The sequence below is a fragment of the Plecotus auritus genome, assembly GCF_963455305.1.
Source record: "Plecotus auritus genome assembly, chromosome: 9".
Classification (NCBI taxonomy): domain Eukaryota; kingdom Metazoa; phylum Chordata; class Mammalia; order Chiroptera; family Vespertilionidae; genus Plecotus; species Plecotus auritus.
The window spans coordinates 41,194,363-41,216,078 of record NC_137783.1 but is presented as its reverse complement, the minus strand read 5'-3'; the positions used below and the strand labels follow the sequence as shown (position 1 = coordinate 41,216,078).

Here is a 21,716-nt window from a genome sequence, read left to right as displayed (position 1 = left end):
GAAATAATGACAGAAAACTTCCCTGATATAGGGAAGAAAAAACCCACACAAATCCAAGAAGCTCACAGAGTCCCAAGCAAAATGAACCCCAAAAGACCGACGCCAAGGCACATTATAATTAAATTTGCAAATACCAATGACAAAATAAGAATCTTAAAAACTGCAAGAGAGAGACAGAAAGTTACATACAAAGAAACCCCCATCAGACTGGCAACTGGTTTCTCAACAGAAACTCATCAGGCCAGAAGGGAATGGAATGAAATATACAAAGTCATGCAAAGGAAGGGTCTGAATCCAAGAATACTGTACCCAGCAAGGCTGTCAATCAAAATTGAAGGTGAAATCAGGAGCTTCACAGACAAAAAAGGACTAAGGGAATTTATTACCACCAAACCAGCAATGCAAGAAATGCTAAAGGGTCTGCTCTAAAAAAAAGAAATAGGAAGCGAAGAAGGAACACCGGGGTAAAGAATAAAAATGGTGACAAATAAGTACCTATCAATAATAACTTTAAATGTAAATGGATTAAATGCCCCAATCAAAAGACATAGGGTAACGGATTGGATAAGAAAACAAGACCCATATATCTGCTGTCTACAAGAAACCCACCTCAGAAAAAAAGACGCACACAGACTGAGGGTGAAGGGATGGAAAAAGGTCTTCCAGGTGAATGGAAATGAAAAAAAAGCTGGGGTAGCAATACTTATATCTGACAAATTAGATCTCAAAGTGAAGGGCATAACAAGAGATAAGGAAGGCCACTTCATAATACTAAAGGGAGCAATCCAACAAGAAGAAATAACTCTGGTAAAAATATATGCACCCAATACATGAGCACCCAAATACATAAAAAATCTCCTGGATGATATCAAGGGAGAGATTAACAGTAATACAATCATAGTAGGAGACTTTAATACCCCACTATCACCATTGGACAAATCCTCTAAACAAAAAATCAGCAAAGAAACATCAATCCTAAATGACTCACTAGACCAGATGGAATTAATTGACATCTTCAGACCATTTCACCCCAAAGCCACAGAATATACATTCTTCTCAAGTGCACATGGGTCATTTTCAAAGATAGACCATATGTTGGGACATAGGCAAAGTCTCTTCAAATTCAAGAAGATAGAAATCATATCAAGCATCTTCTCAGACCACAGTGGCATAAAACTGGAAATCAACTACAATAAAAACAACCCAAAGAAATCAAACACATGGAGGCTAAACAGCATGCTATTAAACAATGACTGGGTTACCAGAGAGATCAAGGAAGAAATAAAAAACATCATGGCAACAAATGACAATGAAAACACTACAATCCAAAATCTATGGGACACAGCGAAAGCAGTCTTGAGAGGGAAGTTCATAGCTTTACAAGCATACTGCAAAAAACAAGAAACAATGGCAATAAATTGCCTAACCCTACAACTCAAAGAGTTAGGAAAAGAGAAACAAGAAAAGCCCAGTGTAAGCAGAAGGAAGGAAATAATAAAGATCAGAGCAGAGATAAACGACATAGAGACCAAAGAAACAATACAAAAGATCAACAAAACCAAGAGCTGGTTCTTTGAAAGGATAAATAAGATTGATGAACCTCTAGCCAGGCTCACCAAGAAGCAAAGAGAGAGGACCCAAATAAACAAAATCAGAAATGAAAGAGGTGAAATAACAACAGATCCCGCCTAAATACAAATGATTGTTAAAAAATACTACGAACAACTCTATTCCAACAAACTGGACAACCAGGAGGAAATGGACATATTCCTAGAAAAATATAACCTTCAAAACTCAATCAGGAAGAATCTAAACAGCTCAATATGCCAGTAACTATGGAAGAAATTGAAGCAGTCATCAAAGAGCTTCAGGCAAACAAAAGCCCGGGGCCAGAGGGCTTCACAGGAGAGTTTTACCAAACATTCAAGGAAGAACTAAAACCTATCCTCCTCAGACTATTCCAAAAAATTCAAGAGGAAGGAACACTTCCAAGCTCCTTCTATGAAGCCAGCATCACCCTAATACCAAAACCAGATAAAGACAACACAATGAAGGAGAATTACAGGCCAATATCCCTCATGAACGTAGATGCCAAAATCCTCAACAAAATTCTAGCAAATCGGATCCAGCAGTACATCAGAAAGATCATACACCATGACCAAGTAGGGTTTATCCCAGGAATGCAAGGATGGTACAATATCCGCAAATCAATAAATGTGATACATCACATAAACAAATTGAGAGATAAAAATCACATAGTCATATCAATTGATGCAAAAAAAAAAGCATTTGACAAAATCCAACACCCTTTCTTGATAAAAACTCTCAACAAGGTGGGAATAGAAGGATCATACCTCAACATAATAAAAGCCATATATGACAAACCCACAGCCAACATCATACTCAATGGGCCAAAAATTATAACCATTTCCCCTAAGAACAGGAACAAGACAGGGTGCCCACTCTCACCACTCCTGTTTGACATAGTACTGCAAGTATTAGCCATTGCAATTAGACAAGAAGAAGAAATAAAAGGCATCCAAATTGGAAAAGAAGAAGTAAAGCTGTCCTTATTTGCAGATGACATGATATTGTACATAAAAAACCCAAAAGACTCCATCAAAAAACTAACAGACTTAATAAATGAATTTGGCAATGTAGCAGGATACAAAATTAACGCCAAGCAATCTATGGCATTTCTATACACCAATAGTGAACTTACAGAAAGAGAGACTAAAAAAGCAATCCCATTTACCATTGCACCAAAAAAATAAGATACCTAGGAATAAACTTAACAAGGAGGTAGAAGACCTATACGCAGAAAACTACAGGACACTGAAAAAAGAGATAGAGGAAAACATAAACAGATGGAAGAACATACTATGTTCATGGATTCGTAGAATCAACATCATTAAAATGTCCATACTACCCAAAGCAATCAATAGATTCAATGCACTCCCCATTAAAATACTAACGGCATATTTCACAGACCTAGAAAGAACTCTCCAAAAATTCATCTGGAATAAAAAAAGATCCCGAATAGCCACAGCAATCCCGAGAAAGAAGAATAAAGTAGGAGGAATAAAGAATAAAGTAGAAGACAGAAGGAAGGCCAAGAGATACATGAAAACATGCTCAAAGTCACTAATTATCCGAGAGGTGCAAATCAAAACGACAATGCAATACCATCTCACACCTGTCAGAATGGCTATCATCAACAAATCAACAAACGACAAGTGTTGGCGAGGATGCGGAGAAAAAGGAACCCTCGTGCACTGCTGGTGGGAATGCAGACTGGTGCAGCCACTGTGGAGAACAGTATGGAGTTTCCTCAAAAAACTGAAAATGGAACTCCCATTTGACCCAGTAATCCCACTCCTAGGAATATATCCTAAGAAACCAGAAACACCAATCAGAAAGGATATATGCACCCCTATGTTCATAGGAGCACAATTTACAATAGCTAAGATTTGGAAACAGCCTAGGTGCCTGTCAGCAGATGACTGGATCAGAAAACCATGGTACATCTACACAATGTAATACTATGCTGCCATAAAAAATAAGGAATTATTACCATTTGTAGGCACCTGGATGGAATTAGAGAACATTATGCTAAGTGAAATAAGCCAGTCAATGAAAGAAAAATACCACATGATCTCACTCATTTGGGGATAATGAAAAACATTATAAACTGATGAACCAAAAGATAGTTACAGAGGCAGTAAAGCATCAAACAGACTGTCTAATTACAGCGGTAAGGTTAGGGAGAGGTGGGGGAAATAAGAGATCAACTGAAGGACTTGTATGCATGCATATAAGAGTAACCAACGGATGCAAAACATTGGGGGGTGAGGGCATGTATGGGAGTGGGGTGGGGGGGCAATGGTAAGATATGTACACATATAATACCTTAATAAAAATTTGGAAAAACAAAAAAAAGAATAACCAATTAAGGGGTGAGGGCATGTATGGGAGTGGGGTGGTGGGGGCAATGGTAAGATATGTACACATATAATACCTTAATAAAAATATGTAAAAAAAAGAAAATGATGAAATATTAAATATTAATTTTGTAGATTACATTTAGAACTGTGTTGTGTCTGTAGTCATTACATTGATATACGTATAGTACTAGAGTAAATGTAGAAAAGGAGACAATCTTTTCAGTGTTTGAGGACTTAGCTTATGGTGTCTTTGCTAAGCACTTTTAAACAATACTGTAGCCCTAACTGGTTTGGCTCAGTGGATAGAGTGTCAACCTGCAGACTGAAGGGTCCCAGGTTTGATTCCAGCCAAGGGCATGTATGTACCTTGATTGTGGGCACATCCCCAGTAGAGGGGGTGCAGGAGGCAGCTGATCGATGTTTCTCTCTCATTGATGTTTCTAACTCTCTATCCCTCTCCCTTCCTTTCTGTAAAAAAATCAATAAAATATATTTTAAAATAATAATAATAATAAAAAACAGTACTGTAACTGAATTTTTCCATCTTTCATTTTATTGTTTCTTTTTTCCTGTCATAATAGAGTTTACCCACAACCAGGATATGAATAATATACCTAGGTATTCTTTTATTGTTTATGTAGTTTCTTTTTAACTAGTACATTTTCAATCATTTGAAATTTATTCTGCTGTGGAGTATGTGGCTTATATTCATTTTATCTATCCTAATGATGACATCATTCTGCTAACCTCATTTATTTAAAAGTCAATCTCTGCCCAACATATCTGCAATTTCACCTTTATTAAAAATTCAGTTTCTGTATTACATAAACTTATTTTTAGATTTTCTTTTCTGTTATGTTGTTCTGTGGATTTGAGAACCAGACACTGATTTAGAGCATTTAGTGTGTATATTTTGTTCTGATAAAGCTAATGTGCCTTCACTGATCTTTTTGTTTTTCAGGAGTTTCCTAGATATCTTTAAATGTTTTCCCCATCAGTTTTGTTCCTGAAAATATTTGGTAGTATTTTTCTTAGACTAGTGTTAAACTATATTAAATGGGAAAAATTATATATTTGTGATATTTAATCTTTGTATATATAGGTTATGGGACACCTTTCTATCTTTTCAAGTATATTTTGTATCTTTCTGGAGTATTTTAAATGTTTCTTAGAAAGATTTAGTATGTTGTGTTTATTTTCCTGAATTAATTTTAAATATGTTATTTCTAGTATACTTATAAATAGATCATTTTATTTCCATTATATTGCCTAAATGGTTGTTGTTTGTTTATATAAATGTTATTGACTTCTGTATTTTAACTTTCTATCTTTTATATCATGATTTTTTCAAAATAGACTATCTGATAAAATAGTTTTAGATTTATAGAAAAATTAATATATTTTAAGTCATAGAGGGCTGAAGAAATAATGGCCCTCTATCTAGCTGCAACTGTCAGTGCTTTAAATTAGGTGTGGAGATTTATAAGCAATACAATCTAGTGATTTTTAATTTCACCGTTTAATTACGAATTACCAAAATTAGGCCAAAGGCTAATAAAGATCTTTGTTTAATTAAGAAACCTGGCATTATCTTACTGTTGACCTCAAGCTCTTGAGCTAATATGTTTCACTGAATCCTCTAAGGAGATGAATCCGAGGCCTCCATGCTGGTGAAAGGGAGGGCTTCAGTGGACAGGGCTTCTGATTTCCTCGCCTCAGTTGCAACATGTCTCTATGTCATGTTATGTATATAGGGTATCTGAGTTAGGTTTTATATGGAAAATGTACTCCCTAGAGAGAAGCACAAAATATCTGAAAGCCACCGGCCTTCTCACTCGGGCTATTTTCACAGCCTGTGTTACATACCTCCTTTTGTGTTAGGTGACTACTTGATGTTTGCAATGCCTCCCACCTGAACCGATTCTCTCCTCATTTCAGTTCTCTGTGGCTTTCTTGTCCTCTCTTCTCTCTCTCTCTCTCTCTCTCTCTCTCTCTCTCTCTCTCTCTCTCTCTCTCTCTCTCGTGCTTGTTAAAGAGGAGAAGCTATTAGTTTCTTTAAATGATTTCAAAATTTATCTGCTTGAGCCCAACTTAGTTTCTTTAACAATTGGTTCTTCTGAGTGTTTTTAATTATTTAACAAAAAAAATGTGAGTGAAAGTAAAAGGTGATGCTACTTAATAATTTCTAAACTGTAGTCACATCTGTCCTCAAATTGATATTTGTAAAATACTTGAATAATTTTCATAACTTTCTCCTGTAGACTTCACAGCCCTTTCAGAAGTAATGAATGCCATTTTGTAGAATGGGATCTAGATTCCATTTCTTAAAAATAACATGATTCCCTAATCAATAAGTGATTGAACTAAGGTAAATTCTCTAACTCCCATTCTAATATTTTTTATTTAGCATTCTAACACCAGTATTAGTTTGATATAATAGCTAATATTTATTGACATATATTAGAGTGACATGAGAGCTAATATTTATTTGGGTGCTTACTCTGTTTTTTGGCACTAGACTAAGTACTGCTTATTATTCTCTCATATATTTCTTATAACAATCCTATAAAATAGGTATATCAAAATTGAAGGAGTTTACTATATTTTCCCAATGCCACACAGCTAATATGTGGTATATCAGGATTGGAATTTACATTTTTTTTCATTCCAGTAAGCATGGTCTTAATTTATTTCCTGTACTGACTTTTTAGAAGAGAGAAGGAAAATTTCAGTGAGAACCTACTATGTATCCTGATATGAGAAAAAGAGACTTTATACAACTAGTTTTATATAAAAATAAGAAAGTGTGCCTTACTTTATGTAATATACAGCCATGTATCATAGAAGTCTACACTTGAAAACTATTAATCATATTAACTAATGTTCCCCCAATAAATTTAATTTAAAAATCAATATATAAAATAAAATACAAGGAAAGAAAAAAACAGAAAAATACTTGTTTAAGATTTCTAATTAAAAGAACTTTATCTGCCTCCCCCAAAAGATGGTGCCCTCATAAAATTTATGACAATTCCATAATCTAAACATGCTGTACTTTATACATAGTAAGCCATAAATATCTCCTAAATGTAATCTGTATCTATTTTTATTTTTTTCTGTTTGAATTTTGATACCTTCAAATTTAAAAAGAATACACACACACACACACACACACACACACATACACGTCATTGAAGTTAATCAAATCAAACCTAGCAAATTATCTTAGGTACAATATGGCTTACTTTTTCATCTCACCATATTGATAATAGGAATCCTGCTCCCAAGTAGATTATCTCTCTCATTGTAAAACTAATTATTTATTTATTTATTTATTTATTTATTTATTTTTCTCATTGTTAGCTGGAATTAGTTCTTTTTCCCCCTCTCTTTATTGATTAAGGTATTATATATGTGTCCTTATTCCCCCATATCCCCCCACCCCCCACTCATGCCCTCACCCCCCTGGTGTCTATGTCCATTGGTTAGGCTTATATACATGCATACAAGTCCTTTGGTTGATCTCTTCCCCTTACCCCCACCCTCCCCTACTTTCCCTCTGAGGTTTGACGGTCTGATTGATGCTTCTCTGTCTCTGGATCTGTTTTTGTTCATCAGTTTATGTTGTTCATTATATTCCACAAATGATATTTATCTCTCTCTGACTGGCTTATTTCACTTAGCATAATGCTCTCCAGCTCCATCCATGCTGTTGCAAATGGTAAAAATTCCTTGGAAAGTTTCAACAGTAGACTAGGAGAAGCAGAGGACCAAATTAGCAAATTAGAAGACGAAAGCAAAACACACCCAAATTGAACTGCAATTGGAGAAAAAAAAATTAAAAGACAAGAGGAGAGTCTAAGGGAGCTTTAGGACAACATGAAACGGAGCAACATATGAATAATAGGGGTGCCAGAATGACAGGAAGAGGAACAAGGGTTAGAAAACCTATTTGAAGAAACAATGTCAGAAAACTTCACTAATGTGGGGAAGAAAAAAGTCACACAAGCACAGAGAGTCCCAAACAAGATGAACCCGAAAAGACCCACAACAAGACACACATAATTACGATGGCAAATGTTCAAGACAAAGAATCTTATAGGCGTACAAGGGATCTCCCATTAGATTACCAAATGATTTCTCAACTGAAACACATCAGGCCAGAAAGGAATGGAAGGAAATTTACAAAGTGATGCAAATTAAGGGACTGAATCCAAGAATACTCTATCCAACAAGGCTAACTTTCAAAATTGAAGGGGAAATAAGGAGTTTCACAGACAAAAAAAAAAAAAAAAAAAAAAAGTAAAGTAAAACTAATTTTTAAACAATGTCTCCTTTCTAGAGACCACATTTTTTTCTGGATAATAGATGAGATCTGCAGGAAAAAGGGAATTTTATGACAGAATAATGCTAGCAGAAACATTATTGGAATACTAAATTATTTTGAATAGATGGAAAGATAAAAATAAAAGGTGAGATTGAAAAGTAAGAAAGATCAATTCAGCTGAAGAGTGCTTATGATATATGTTGGTCAGACTATAAAATGAATATTGGTCTTAGTATATGTTATTATTAGTTTTATTTTACATATAACTTCAGTGTTATAAATAGATTACATTAATATTGTTCATCTAAAGACAGTTTGAGTGGATTTTTTAAAATGACATTTTTATCTACACTAGTACATGCACAGTTTGGGGCAGTTGACATCTAAGGCTACGTCCAGATAAATCCAGAAGGGAGTGGTAACAGAGAAGAAAGTTACTGAAAAAGGTAGGGCAAAGCAACATAAGAGTAAAGTAGATGACAAATTGTAACTGCTATTTTATTATTTTATAGTTATATTAAAATCAACTAAACAAATAGACACATTAGTCATATACAGGAAGAAGTATAAGCATAGTGGCACTTAAGCTGTGGTTTTGGGATGATTAGCTTAAGTACAATTATTTCCAGAACTGCAGTAAAAGGAGGGCAGGAGAGTGTCCTGACTATTCAGGTTCATGTCACACACACTCACATGCACACGCACCAGCTTCACAGCTTTATAGTTTAGGCAGGATAATTAATATATTTCCTTTTGGTATTGTTGTTAATGTTAGTATTCTATAATTTCCGTTAAGAATGGGGTTTTACTACTAAATTTTTTTTGAAAACTATCACCTTGAATTAAGTAAAAAAATATAGAGCTTGGTTTGGTATTTTTATAAATATAGCTAAATGATGGAAAAATCCATTGCTGCTATAATACATTGCTCTTCTTATCAGTGGTCATTTCACATTGCTGTCCATATAGAAGAGCCTCCAGTTGGTATTACTCTTACTGCAGTTTAATGTTTCTTCATCTCTAAGCACCTCTGGTGAGATGACCCATGGAAAAGATGTCTGTGAGCTGAAGCTCATTTTTTATAAAAATTTAACATTTAGCATTAATATTCATAAGTACACTTTAACATTTTTACTGAGTATGCAGTTACTATGAATTGAGGTTCATTTTATTAGATAGCAAAAAAGTTTAATATTAATTGATTAAATATGAATTTACAATACTACTTTTAGATACCTGTTCAACAGAACTTCACACTGCATGGTCCCATTTATAATTATAGGCATGGGCTAAGTAGGCAGTTGTTACTTTTTGTAATATGTGTGTAGAAAGACATTTGAATAATTAAATGCAAATTTTTGACAGAATCATTGATATATAATTGACATCTAATAAACTGTGTTAAAGCATATGATTTGGTAAGTTTTACGGACATAAGTATTTAACCCTGAAGTTAAAGTATAATCAAGGCAATAAACATACATTAGAATCAAAATCTTACCGGTGCTCCTTTGTAATATAATCATTCCTTCACCCAGACTCCTAATGACCACCGATCTGATTTCTGTTACTGAAGATTCATTGCCATTTTCAAGAATGTTGTATAAATAGAGTCATATAGTATATACTCTTATTAAGCTTTTTTTACTCAGCATAATTATTTTGAAATCCAACCATGTTGTTAACATGTATCCACAATCTATTCCTTTTTATAATTGAAGAATATTCTATTAAATGAACATACAGTTATATCATTCCCCCAGTGATGAACATCTTGAGTCCTTCTCACCAGTTGTCTGTTACAAATCCAGCTGCTCTAATTATTTGTGTACATCTTTGTGTGACTATGTGTCTTCATTTCTCATGGGTAAATACCTAGGATTGGAGTGCCTGGATTTTATGGTACGTATCTGTTTACTGTGTTAGGGAACACATGCACCTTTTAAACTTTCCCTCTAGGTTTGCTTCTACCACCTGCCCTGATCAATGGAACTGATCAATGGGATTGATCAGTTCCATTGATCAGGACAGGTCTGTATAGAAACAGCACAATGCATTTGCCATAAGCTAGTTTCACAACCACTTACATCTGGTTACATGTTCAATCATGATGCATTCACTTACTTCTACAAATAGGCCTTTTAGTTTTGAGATTTAAAAATCCCTTTATATAGAGAGCATAATTCTTGCTTAAGGTTTGTCCAAATATTTGTTTTGTTGCATTCCAGTGTTCCATTTTCTATATAAGCTGCCAACTTAAGCTACTTTATTCTACTAGTGCAGGGAATTTTTATGTCTCATGAAGCAAACTTCAACCCAATAAGCTTGAATAATATGTACAAAAGTCTAATATAGATCTGAATTACTGTCTTACTGTGCAACATCTCCTCATTAATGTGTAACTTCTTTCATATATAGTTTATATTTTAGTTCAGTGAAATAGGCGTGCTAGGCTTGGACATCCAGTTTAACCTTATATACTATCCTGGCTGCAACACAGCAGACAGGTTTTTGCTTTATTACCGCACCTGAAATTACTTTGCACATCTAGATAGATGAATGTGGTTAGGTCCATTGATGTTATACCTGGCCACCTAACAACTTCTGGAAGTAAAAAGATTTCCTTTAAAAATATGTATATATCCCCACTGGGAAACCAAAACACAACTTTATTTTCCCTCAAAATCTTTATTACCGAATACTTTTGTAAAACCAGTTTCAAGGACACTGAAAATATGATACATACAATAATGAAGCAACTGCTTTTATAGAGCCACAGAGTTTAAAAGGAGACGGTGCAATACAGGGAAATAGCATGGGGCCGAGTAAGGGGTATTTCTCTGTGTTTGCTATCGCAGTGTTTAGTATTTGCTCTGATAATGACGACATGAACTGCCGTTTCCCCCTCACATATCGAAAGCTTTGGTCTGTGCGTATGTATGTACATCAGCTTCAAATACCGTGCCACATTGAGAGCCCATTACAAAGCGACAAGGCCAGCTCTGCCCGCTTACAGTAAGTTTTGCAACCTTGCTCTGTTTTTCCTGCTGACATGTCCTTGTAATGGCTTTTTCATCCTTAAGCAGATTTCCTTGTAACACTCATTGCTTGTTTTGCTTCCCCCAATCATAAAAGTAATAAATATATATTGTATAAATTGAGAAACCAATTATAAGGAAGAAAAACAAAATATAATAACTCCACAACTCTCGTACTCTGTCTTTCTCATATATACACTAGAGGCCCGATGCTCGAAATTCATGCAAGGGGCGCGGCCCTCGCAGCCACGGCGGCTTGCCTCGGCCCTCACAGCCTGGCTTAGTCCAGAAAGACTTCCGAAAGGTCACCCGGCTGTCCGGTCTAATTAGCATATTATGCTTTTATTATTATAGATACACAATATGTTTTATATAATTAGAATATACATGTATGTTTATATGTATGGATTCAGTTAAAAGTGTATTCAGTGCACTTTTTTGCCATTAAAAATTCTCTGAAACTCTTAATATCCGTACAATAGCCTTTCTGAAAAAGAAAAGTCAATATATTTTTTAATTAGATAACCCTCTTCTTCTATCAGTTCTAAGGTTAAGAATACACATTTATATAGAGAGAGTTCATCTGCAGAGAGTTTAATGGAAAATGTGAGATGTCTGCACTCAATAGGGTAGACTTTGTCTGATACTCATAGTAGCCGTGTCTGTACCCAGCAGTGGAATGACAGGGTGTGTTATGCGTTATCGGTAGCCAGCATTGATGCTGCTGTTACTACTATTACTGCTGCCACCACCATCATTACCCCACCTCAATCATCACTATTATTATTATTATTTGTTTCCAGTAGCAGCACACCTCCCGCCCATAGAGCAATGAGAGTAATTGTCCTGCCACAATTCCCAATGGCATCATCAATTATTTGACCACCTGTGAAGGAGCCTCACATCATCCTAAGTAGTGCTGGACAGAAAAGTTTCCAAAGTTCTTTCTAACCGCCTGAGCGGTTAACAATCCAAATGGGACTTGGGATCTAGAGTTGTGTTAGAAGCTTGTCCTGCTAATTCAACGTGTTTCTTTTAAATAAATAATATCTTTCCTCATATATTGTAACTGAACCTGCATTAGACTTGCAGAATGAATGGAGAATTGAAGGGGATTTTATCAATCATTTAGTTCAATACTTTCATTTACTTCTGAAGAAGCTGTGTTCTCAACAAGCTATGTACTTGTTTGAGGTCACAAGCTATTAAAGGCAGCATTTGACCTAGAATCCAGATACTCAGTCTTATATTATGTTCCACCACAGTTCTTGCCTTACTGAAAGAAAGTTGACAAGTTACCTTAGATTTTCTGCTTATAATGTGTATAAACTCACAGCTCTGGACAAAATACAAGTTTTCCTGATTAGTATAGCCTAATTTACATAGAATTAAAAACAAAAACAACAACAACGGCAGAGCAGGGTTTTGTTTTTTTTTTTTTTTTGCAGATCCCTTGGCATGCTTTTGCTCACGCTAAGGGCCAAAATTGAAATAATCTCAAGCTGGTATGGCTTAAGGTCAGAGTACCAGTCTTTGAAACAAACAGGATTTCCTTTACTTTGGTTTTAAAATATAGTACACCAAGCAAGGTAGGTGTCACCAAGTTTGCTGAGGTCCAGAAATTATATATGGCAGGGGGAAGAGGAGATTAAAGACCAGTCTGGTATTGTGCTGTTCAAAGACCCTAAATCCCTGGCCTGCCTTGCTCTCTGAGCATATTCATGCTGTTTGAAGCTCATTTTCCAGACTTGTAAGTTTTAACTACTCAGGCCCCACACTTAGCATGCATTTGTGACTCCTGAGCCACATGGTCAGAAACAAGCACTGGACCCTACTCTGCAGTAACACTCTATTAACTGGGTGATGTTGGACCGTTTCCATGAGCTACGAGGCTCAGTTTCCTCAGCTATGGTATTAAAAGGATGACATTTGCCTCTGCAGGTTTATTGTTAACATTGAATGAAAGAGGAAATGTGGAATAACTCAGCAGAGTTGTTCACAAATTCTATTAAGACCTCAATTTAAAATGATTACCTCACATTTCTGTTCTCAAAAAGAAGAATGTCAAGATCCTGATTCGGATCTGGATATTTATAATATTTGAACTTTCCAAAAATACACTTTTGTCCAAACCCTGTTCTTCATGGCTTCATTAATCTTTCATGTCCTTATTTAAACCTCAATCTGGGATACTTTTTATGACCGTTTTCATGAATTAGACATGCCGTCCTTGGAATTAGAGCAAGATCACCAACTCATTTGGTGGTTGAATAAGGGCCACTTTCATTTGTGACCCTCTTGCTGATTTGCTGTGGTTTTCTAACGTTATCGGCCTCATTGCTATCAGAGGAATGACTGCCCACAGGCTTTGTGATAGTGAGATCGAGCCTAAAATACGATTTACCCTGTGTGGTTCTATCATTGTTTGTTTCATTAGAAAGTCCTTATGTAACTTAAGTGATTATAACGATTACCCCCCATGATTAAACATCATAATCCAGGCTCAACGGTAAGGCATCAGATGATTGGCTATTTGACAGCTGTTGGCCTCGGTAGGTTCTAAGTAGAGAACTAATAGGGATTTTATTTCACTGAAAATGCATAGACAGCTAAGGATCAAGGTAGTGTCTCCTCTGACAGTGATATTCTATATGCTCAGGATTTATCAGCCCAAGTTGTCTTGTTTGACTGCAGGCTTAATCATACCTTCTTATACATAATAGATACATTCTTCCCTTGTACTTTAGGCTATATATTTTTATATTCTGCAACTTAGCTTTGTCAAACTATATTTCAATTGCTGTAGCCTTTAAGGGGTACAATACTGATCCAGCCTCCTTAGTTTCATCATATGGAATAATTCATATGGTGTTATCTTCTTCATATGCTGGAAGAAAAGAAAGAAATGGCTTGTGAAACATAGAATGCTAATGGTTCCTAGAGGCAGTTTTGAATTGTGCTTTGAAAGATTTTAAGAAGGAAATCTACCCATATCTATTGTGGCAAATAGGGATATATGCCCTTATTTGCATCTTTATTCATTTTCTAATCTATTTTCTTTCTTGTTTTCATTCACTAATAGCTATATTTATTGTGCACCTATTATTTTCCAGTCAGTGTGTTAGTCACTCAGGTTATAAAACTGTGAACAATACTAGAAGTCTTCTCACTCCTTGAAAGAATGGGAAGATACATGTATTGGAAAGATTAATAATATTTCCAAACAATACAATAGATTGGAGTAAGTTGTGTTTCAATCAACTGAACAACATAATATTGAGATCTCTTAGTACCAGGAACATTTCATCCAGATTAATGTTATGCTTGCAGTTTAAACATGAACGTATAAGATCTTAAAATTCAAAGGACTTGGAGACATTATCAAGTTTTACTTCTCATCTCCATTTTAAAGATAAGTAAATGGAAGCATAGGACAATTAGGAGATTTGCCTAACAACATTAATTGGTGGCAAAGTTAGAAGGAAAACCAAAGTATCCTAATTTCAAGTTTATTAATCTACTTTATAGCACAAGACTATCAACTTACTGATAATACAAGGAATACCTTCCCTGCTTAGCTTGGGGAACTTTATGTTTATTCTCCTCTTCTGCCTGACATTTCTAAGGAAATGTCTCCATGTCTTACCACTCAAATTCATTCTCATACCTTCTAACTCTAGGGAACATCTTTTATATATAGCTTTTATCTCTCTTGAGGGCAAGGATTATGATTCATTTGTCTGAAGATGTCTAGTATCTAGCACAATAGTCTGTTAATATACAGAAAAAGGGGCACACAAATATGTTAGTCGAGATGACTTACTTTGTTCTAACATCCAAGCAACCTTGAACCATCACTGCATATCTCTAGGTAATAATTTCTTTATTATGACTAAAATTTTTAAAAATAACATATAATGAAACCCACTTATTAAATGTTGGTATTAATACTGCAACCAACTCTGTAATTTTATTTTCATAAATCTTTTGATATTGTCTTCTAATTGTTTTAAGACTAAAATGATTAAAGGGTGCCCTCTTCTGTTTTGTGACCATAATGGTGTTATATGGGGTATGAATTTCTGTCCACAAACTCAGATGTACAAGAAAAAAAATTGCTCTTTATTTTTAGGTTTCCTAAGACAGTGATCGGCAAACTGTGGCTTGCGAGCCACATGCGGCTCACAAGCTGCGGTTTGCTGCTCTGTTGACTAATGAGTTTGTCGACCACTGTCCTAAGGCAACTAAGTTTTAACTTTGCTTATGGGAAATTTAAACATAGGTATTGGGCTTTCCCCTAACCCTTGCCACCTGTGTTGTAACAGGTTAGCCTGAGTTCTAGAGCAGTGGTTCTCAAAGAAGGTGTTCCTCCTCCTCCCCAACAGGAGATGTTTGGAAATGTCTAGAGATGTTTTTGATTGTCACATCTTTGGGAATGGTCCTACTGCACATGGTGGGTAGAGGTCAGGATCATGCTAAATATTCCACAGTATTTAAGATAGCCTCTTACAACCAGAATGATTCAGAGCAAGATGTCAACAGTGCTGAGGTTGTGAAACTTTTCTTAGAGCCTTAGGCCATTTTCAGGCAGCTGAGAGAACCGCCAATCATTTGTCATTTTCCCACACTGGCTACCAATGAGATGCCCATTGTGCTAGCCCATGTAGCTCTTTAAGGTTTTCTACTTGCTGTTTCCATGTAAAGTTTGTGGCATGGGATCCTGGTGAGACTGAAACTGGTTGGATTTGGTAGATGGCATTGTTCTCTGAATTCTTTTCATATCCACACTACAATGTTCATGGAATACAGAGATGCCTTTCTCATTTTCCAAGTCTCTGAATTTTAAGCTTGTGAAAAATCTCTCTGTTCAGAATCTATTGTCTCTAATTTTCATAGGTTTTTTAAAAAAAGTCCAGGAATCTACCTCAAATTTTCCCTTATGCAAGGGATTATTAAATCAACACATACTAAAGGCAGAAGGGAAAAGATTAAACATTACTTCATAGCTCAAAAGTATTTCCATGACCTTCCTGTGACATGGATACCAAAGCTTATTGGTTATAAAACCTTTTATTTCTTTATTCAGTTAGGACATTTTATTGAGCACACAGTATAGGCTGTCTTAGGTACTCAGAGTGATAAACAAGACAGACAACATTTCCTTGGAAGTTATATTCTAATGGGGCAAGATCAAAACATCTCTTTCAATAAAAAAGAAAAAGAAGAAAAATATAATTTTAGGTGATAATAATGGTAAGAGACCCGAAGAAAAACATACAGGATGATGTAATAAAATAGAGTTGGGGGAAGGGTTAACCTTAGTTAGACTGGCCAGGGAAGACTGGCTAGGGCTGAGGATAAATCACCTGAGCTCCCATGAAAGCTGTAGGAAGAGCAGGAGAGCAGTAGCTGAAAGAGCCAAAGCGCTCGATGCAGAAAGAGTTCATGAATAGGACGTGCCTTAGGAGTAGAAAAGAGGCAAATGTAACATGAAGGATAGAGTGCCAGTGTCTTGGTCAGAGGTGTGGGCACGGAGCAGTATGTGTGTGCATGTGTGTATTCACCTGAGCTCCCATGAAAGCTGTAGGAAGAGCAGGAGAGCAGTAGCTGAAAGAGCCAAAGCGCTCGATGCAGAAAGAGTTCATGAATAGGACGTGCCTTAGGAGTAGAAAAGAGGCAAATGTAACATGAAGGATAGAGTGCCAGTGTCTTGGTCAGAGGTGTGGGCACGGAGCAGTATGTGTGTGCATGTGTGTATTCAACAGGGGGAATTTCTTCATTTTCTATAGTTTAAAAATGTGTTATTGATATATCTATCCCTATTGTTTTAAGTATTTAAATTCTGGACTCTCTGACATTTCAAAATCATCCTGTATTATTAGCTCAGCTAGGATGATCTCATTAAACATATTACCTCAGCTTCCTGCTCATCTCCATAGTATCCTTCCTAACCATATCTCTGAGTGGCAGACATCTACTGACATTGCTATGGTGGTGATTTGATTTTAGTAAGCTGGTCAGAGAAGTATGATTTATGATTAAATCATGTGTATGATTTCTATTTCAACCTTAATTCTGAGAGGAAAATGTCAAGTATGACTATTTCCTAAACTTTCTTTTATATTTTTCTTCCTTCCTTCCTGCCTTCCTGCCTTCCTGCCTTCCTTCCCCCCTCCCTCTGTCCCTCCTTTCTTCCTTCCTTTCGTTCTTCCTTTCTTTTTTCCCTTCTTCCTGTCCATCTTTCTTTCATTTTGCTATGTAATGACCACAAATTTCTTTTTTCATCTTTCAATATTTAACATTCATGCCCTAATTGGTTTGGCTCAGTGGATAGAGCATCGGCCTGCCAACTCAAGGGTCCCAGGTTCGATTCCAGTCAAGGGCATGTACCTTGGTTGCGGGCACATCCCCAGTGGGAGGTGTGCAGGAGACAGCTGATTGATGTTTCTTTCTCATCGATGTTTCTAACTCTCTATCCCTCTCCCTTCCTCTCTGTAAAAAATCAATAAAATATATTTTAAAAAAATTCACAAAGTCTGTGCAGGTAAATTTTTAGTTATAATGACATCAGCTACCTATCTCACTAGGGATTCTAAAAGGACTGATGAGAGTAAATCTATAGAGAGCATTGAGCTCTTTGAGGCAGAAAAAGACTATATCAATGCAGTTATTTCTACTGCAGTGTTATATATATATTAAATATATATATTAAACCCACCAATTGACTGTGACCCTGAAAGTTTAATGTATCACTACCGTTAATTGCAGCTCCAGTTTCTATATAAAAACTCAGCCTAAATATTTTCAAGTTCTATACTTGTTTCTGATCGTTTTTTACATAAATAAACTGAGATCTTATAATAATAGTAATCATAAACAATATTGAAACATTAGTATTTTCTAATCACTGAGTCATATTCCAGTCTATCATGTTATGTTATCTTTACGATAACCCTAAGAATTGGGTAATATTTTTGCCATTTTACAGGCAAGGAAACTAAGCTTATTTCAAATAACTTTGGGCTGCCCAGGCTTCACAGTGAATAAGAGTTAAAATAGCAAAATTCAAAATAGTTTTTCTGAATTCTGAGATGAGAAATAAATGAGTAATTCTGAATTTACTAACACTCTCCAGAAACAATTGGACATATTTTCCTTGATCTTATTAAGAATTACTTATTATAAATGAGTAATTCTGAATTTACTAACACTCTCCAGAAACAATTGGGCATATTTTCCTTGATCTTATTTAGAGACAGCTCAGTTTAGAGGAGTCATTTTTATCAGTCCTAAGAATCTGTTAGAGTAACCCACTTTCCAGTTTAGAGAAAATTTTACTCTAAAACATGATCAAATCAGATCAAGATCTGGGGGACTTAGTGCATGTGGAATTATATTAAATCCTGTTTTGCACAGGGACCTTATATACTCCAAAGTAGGTAAATGTAACAAGAGAGAGCTAGTAAGTACCATATCAATCCAGAATTATAATTTTGGATTATAATAAAGGTATCCAAATTTCCACAAAAATTTTATCAAAAATATAAAGTGGTGTGATGGGATCAAGGACTGGATAGTAAAGAAAGAAGAGAAAAAGCAATAAACAGAAAGAAACTTGCTATGCCTCAATTATGTCTGTGAGCTAACCTCTTGCTTAAAGCATATTGGTACAATTTAGTGTCAAAATAAATTTCAGGATAAGGTATTATGATCCAAAGTTTGGTTCTTAGTGAACCAAAGTTTAAAAGGTTACACAAATTTTCAAAGGTTACATAATGACTAATTGGAGGGCCTGAATTGAAACTCAAGTCTCCATTATTCAACAATACAGGGTCTTTCTACCACATGATGCTACCTCTAAGTTAGTTGCCTCTCTTCCCTCCTATAGAATGAAAATTAATTAGAAACATACACATTTCACGACCTCCACCCCACATAAACCTTCCAGATGTTTAACCTTCTAAAGTCACCAGAAGGGTTAAAAACAAGATATTTTTTAAATTTTGTGTTTCAGTTACAGTTTACATTCAATATTATTTCATATTAGTTTCAGGTAGACAGCATAGGAGTTAGACAACCACATGCTTTACAAGTTTTTCCCCTGATGTTTCCAGTAAATATGCAACACAGGGTAGCCCATCCTCCCTCCTCTGTTTTTTTTTAAAAAAATCTGCTTTTTCTATTATTATCTGTCTTCAGTCCTGAAGGAGTTCATGTATTTTCCTATAAATGATTAGAGTGCTCCTATCCCTTTCTTAGTTTCCACTTAATTTAAGCTGTAATATTGTATATTTAACTTTTTTTTTTCAATGCCGTCCAGCCGCTTGCCTTACAGAAGGCAGAATGCTGCCAGCAAGTGTTTTGAACACTCCCCCATTGATTTTGCTCATGAAAAGAAGAGGTCACTTGTGGTGGCTTAGCAGGAAGACTATTAGTGGTTTAAAGACAAGAAAAGCACAGAGTATGTGGGCATCAATGGGAACCTTTTCTCTCTCTGCAGTATCACCCGCAGAAATGGTGCTGGTGACTTTTTCTTAGTTCCTGTTAAGTAACTTTATTTTGGGATTGGATAAAATATTGGAACCAATGATGAAGTTATAAATCTCTGCATTGTAGAGGGTCATCCAAGTAATAAACAAGAGATATGTACAAGAAACAGGTCACATAGGGGCACCAGACAGCTTTCAGCTGCAAAACAGAACCCATGAAAGGGAATTTGATCAACTGAATGCATTCAGATGTTACAGGAGCTGGTGATGTGTCGAGGAGGGGAACTGCAAAGGTCATTTCTCAAGCATATTGTGGGAAGAATACACAAAAATGGCAAATAAGAAATATGTGATTGTGTAGAAGTTCCATCGTGGTGAACTCGTGTTCTTAATTCCTAAGAGGAGAGAGTAAATTGCCCTGTGATTTTAGCTGCATTTAGTTGCAGCAAAGGACTACATAAAGAGATCAACAGATAGATAACAATTACTTAGCATATTGGAGGCCTTGGTAAATGGGGGATGTTAATATCCCATCCCAGTAAGTTGAAATAAATGGAGAGATAGATGATGCTGACTGCAAGTGTTAGAGAACAAAGAACGTGCTGGTTAAAGACCCATGAGCGAAGAAAGTATCTCCTGCCATTAGTGGCTATGACATTGATAGTGTTGTGCTAATTGATTTGTTCCCATCTCTGGGAAAGGACACGTCTTGCAGCCCTGAAAATAAAGAGCCTGTGGGCAGTGCAAGGTCTGAGGGAACCCAGAGCTGCTCTCAGGAGGCAGTTACTGCCTCTTTCCAAGCCGTTCGCAGTCAGGTCTGTAACAGACCTTCCACACTCTTTTGGTAGTTTTCCATGAAACCCAATTGTTCGTATTCTAGTTTTCTCACCAGGACTTTGCAGCAAGAGTCATAGTTTAATGTTGAGACTGTGTAAACTAAGACAAATAGTAAGTTAATTCTTGTTAAGTACTTACACTTGTTTTTACAATAAGGACTGATTTCCTTAAATTATTTCCCCTTTGAGACTAAGGGAACAAAAACCTTGAACTAGAAACAAAACAAAAATACAAAACACACAAAAAATTTACTTTGGAATACAAAGGATGTAAGCACAGTGAAGGTACAGTTAGAAGAAGTATTTGTTGTTGCTGTTAATGAGTGTTGTTTTGCGCGTATCCAACTGTCTTTTTGGCTATCACTGATAATTTTGCTCCATTCATTCAAAAACATGTATGTGCTAGGTTTTGGCGATATGATGTAATATAAACAGCAACACAATAAAGTATGATTAGCAATATGATCGTGAAAGTAGAGGGAATAAGGAAAGGGGTGGCAGAGGAGGCCAGCCCGGCCTAGGAAGTTCCTGAGCAAGACACCTCTGAACAGAGATGCTTAAGCTGAAGTGGGAAAAAAAAAAAAAAAGAATGGAAGGAGGTTAACTATTTAGAATAGATACTGAAATTCATGTTAAATTATTTATTAGGTCTTAGAAAATTTAATCTCTCAATAACTTTAGTGGCATGTTGAGGTTGTATGGCTTTAATGATAATGAATCCAGTCACCTTTAAACAACTTGATCCGTGATAACCACGTACCAGTAAGCCAGATTGCTACTCACTCATAGAAAAACTTCCTTCTGATCAGTTTTACATTCTTTTCCTTTCAAAATAGATTAGAATATAAAACTGAAAGCAACAAATGAACAAACAGGACAAGCAGACAAACAAAAACTCACAGACGCAGACAATAGTATGATGGTTTCCAGAGGGAAAAGGAGGTGGGAGTTTGGGTAGTAAAGTGGGGGAGGGGACCAAATACATGGTAATAAAAGGAGATTGGACTTGGGTGGTAAACACACAAGGCAATATACAGATGATGTGTTGTAGAATTATACACTTGAAATCTATATAATTTTAT

At 35.8% G+C, this 21,716-nt stretch overlaps 1 protein-coding gene across 3 annotated transcripts in view; it reads left to right on the top strand.

Annotated features, from left to right (window-relative positions):
- The window catches only part of CTNNA3 (catenin alpha 3), a 1,399,627-nt gene that overhangs the window by 1,223,257 nt on the left and 154,654 nt on the right, over positions 1 to 21,716 (top strand). The gene's annotated exons all lie outside the window — the stretch shown is intronic.